Here is a 3,520-nt window from a genome sequence, read left to right on the forward strand (position 1 = left end):
CCCCCCCTTCAAAATCAGTTACTATATGATGCCTGCGCTACCGTAAGGTAGGGGGCACACTCAGTCTCCACTCTGTCGCGCCCACTGCGCTCATCCTGCTTCGACTGACTGTACCTTAACGTCGGTTGATGTGCGGAAGTTAGATTCTTTACAGGTTATGGCATGGGCGCGTTAGTGCGCGCCCTCCAACTTGTGCGAGAGACTGCCCTTTCGTTTACGTGTACCAAGAGGTACTTGTCACTCCTGTCGCCCTTTGGGCTTTAGCCTAGTGTACGTACACACATAAAAATTTCTGTCGGCTATGGCTGACGCCGAAAGAACGCCCCGATGTTGAGATGGCGACGACAAACAGCGAACTTAGCCAATTGTTGATACTGGTATATTAACTCTTTCGCTTGGGGGATCAAGGTTTCTCCTCAATCAGACCTCAAGAGTACACAACCTTGGCGCGTTTCAATAAGAACTGCAACAATGAGGATATGGTTCGATCCCCTCCCTATGATACGGCCCTGTATGCACGTCTACGCGGCCATTTGGCTGCAGAAATGGAGAAAGCTTTTGATAAGGTCATCCGTGATTGCAGTTGGTGGCGACGATGCGCTGATTGGAACTGGAGATGACGAAGTGCAGTAACCGCGGCCGACTTGGACCAGGGATTCCACTGACAAGGTCTTGAATGCATGGCGCCACATGCTCAATAAGTCTAAGGAGCCAACTGGTGGTGGTCCACAAGGCCGAGAGGTCTGCAACCATGACAACAGATGCATCTTGGAGCTCCTGAGATGGCGCATTTCCCGACCCAACAAATGAGGAGCAACGTTCGGCGTTTGCTGTTGACATGTCAGTCTGGGTTACTGCCAGCTCGGACGTCAAAGGCCAGGCCCTTGAGAATATTCCCAATAATCGAGAGCGACACCAGTGGTTTTTAGCCTGCCAAGTCCACCAATCTTGTTGTCCATGAGACGCGGAGGGATGGCATTCAGCCCTATGGTGTTGTTGTTCTGCGTGGTATGTTCTGGTTCACAATGATAAATCGCGCCATTGCGCACCATCGCAAGGCAGGCCGAGACCCTATTTTATGACGACGAGTGTTGCGAGGCTTTTTTTTGGTAAGATGTACAACTCCGTTCCAGGCTCCGGCTCTGCGGGGGGTCCTCCAGTAGCGTGGCTTCCGTAGAAACCACCCGTAGTGACGCGTTCTAAGACGAGTCCGACGCGTTGGATGGGAATCCGATGTCCAATCCGACCACTCGATGATCGCGTTCCGCGCGGCGGCCGCGCGTCGCTCCTCGGCCGCGTTCGCGCGCGAATAAAACCCCGAAAACGGTACCTCCAGGGACGACCGGACAACCGAGCGACGACGCTCGCCGGCGTCCGTCGGCGGGGTGTCGGTGGCCATTTAAGTGGGAATGACCCCGCGTCGATAGCCGGAGAACACCCAAGAGCACCAACGAAAGTCAAGATCTCGTCAAGGTGCCGACACGAAGGCCAAAACAGATGCGAGGTATGCGACGCGCCAAGACCGCTTCCGGCGGGAGCGAGGAGGCGGCGCGGGACACGGCGTGGCCGCGGACCGGGGACCTCGAGGACGGCGCGCCGCCGCCGCAGACGGCGCCGCAGACCGGCGCGACCTCGAGCTCACGGACGCGGCCGGCGCGCGCCGGACGTGCGCCATGCGCTTCAACGACGGCGAGTCCATCGCGCGGGACCTCCAGGAGGCCGCCGTCTTCGCGTGCGCGACGCCCGCGCGCGGGTACCAGGACGAGTCCGAGCTCTTCGTCGCCGCGGAGGGCCCGCGCGGCCACGTCATCGAGACGCTCCGCGCCGACCAGACCATCAACGGCATCAACTTCAAGAAGGGCCGCCTCCTCGTCTACTGCCACGACCTCGCCCGCGTCCACGACGACCCGGCCCGCCGCACGTTTGAGCTCGAGCCGACGCTCCGCGCCGTCGAAGCTCGGATGGTCCAGAAGACGGGCGTCGCGCTCGACGACGCGGGAGACGCGCCGGCGCCCGCCGACAAGCCCAGGACGGGCCTGTCGGCGGCCTTTGCCGCCGTCGACGGACGCCTCGTCGTGCTGTCCGAGGCCGAGAACGCCAAGACCGTCGCCGCGTGCGGCGGGTGACTCCGCGCTCGCCGTCGTCTCCCGCCCCGCGCGCCCCGCGCCACAGTGCACCTCGCGACGATCTTTTAGCAGAAACTCATAAAAAGAGGCTAGATCGACGAGGAATCGGGGTGTTTCGACGGGACAACGGTCCTTTAAACGCGGCTATGGTTTACCCCAAAATCGGAGTCTGCTGGAGGTCCCTCCGCGTGGCGAGAGCCTCCAGTTGGTTTTGTGAAAAAGAACAACAACATGGTTCTCATTCATGGAGTTGCCTGTAGTTTGCTGCCCAAGTAGGTCGATTTCGAAGGGGTCTCAGACGTCAGGCCTTGCGGGTCTGCTTTGCAAATTCTTTGATATCCATCCAGCACTCCAATCAGTCCGCGGGCAATCACTTGCCTTGTTGGGACAGGGTTGAAGCGGTGGTCACGAACTGTGCGCTACTGTACTACTACCCTACTACTATCATGCTAGTACTGTACCTACCCTAGTAGGCTCTCCTTCCCGTTCCCCTCCTTTATAATCAGTTACTTATATGGTGACTGCGCTACCGTGAGGTAGTACACTGCGCTACCGTGAGGTAGCACACTGTGCTTCCCCTCTCTCACCCACTACGCTCATCCTATTATTGTTTATTTAGCGTCGGAGAAGCCGCATGCCCAAGAGCACACGCGGCCGATAGGTCTCAAACGGGGCCCTGCTTCTACGGACCGTACCTTAGCGTAAAGTTGATGTACGGAATTCTTTACAGTGCGCCAGGGTCCTGTGTCTCTCTCGTGCAGTGCAGCGGCGTGGCTTTGTTTGATCGCGGACACTGTTGCTGTCGTTTGCGTCTAACCTATTGTAACGGCAGAGCTACATAGAAGAGCTACAAAACCAAGTAGACCTGCATCGTCTTCTTTCCGACGCCCTAGCTAGCAACCCAACTGCAACAAGGGCCGAATCTAAGCCGAGAGCGCCCAGGTGAGACTCACGCGCGCCACACAGCCCATCGGGATCGCAGCCATGGACGCGAAGAGGGCGATCCGCGGCGAGAGGAAGACGAACTCGGTTACGGTCACTTCCACCGCCGACACACCCGAACGCGGGCTACCCCGCGGCGGCAATGACGTCGGCTATCCTCGAAGAATCAGAGCCTCTGAGCGTGCGCGCCATGGTTGAGAACGTATGATCAGCAGACCATGCCAGAAAAGCGCCCGCCGTACCGACGTCGATTTCGGAGAATCAGGCGAGGCGCTGTTAGGCTGCGCAAAGGCTCCATCGCCTGCCGCCGCTGGCCACGACTGTCCCCTGCGGGCATGTTGCCGCGGGTGCTGCGTCCAAGGGGCCCCTCAAGGGGGGTACGAGTATGTTCTGTGACATGCCACGTGCGTTTAGGCCCTGGCTCTGACCACGGTCGACCCCCCCCCCCCCCA

Source organism: Aureococcus anophagefferens (genome assembly GCF_000186865.1).
Source record: "Aureococcus anophagefferens unplaced genomic scaffold AURANscaffold_38, whole genome shotgun sequence".
Taxonomy (NCBI): domain Eukaryota; class Pelagophyceae; order Pelagomonadales; family Pelagomonadaceae; genus Aureococcus; species Aureococcus anophagefferens.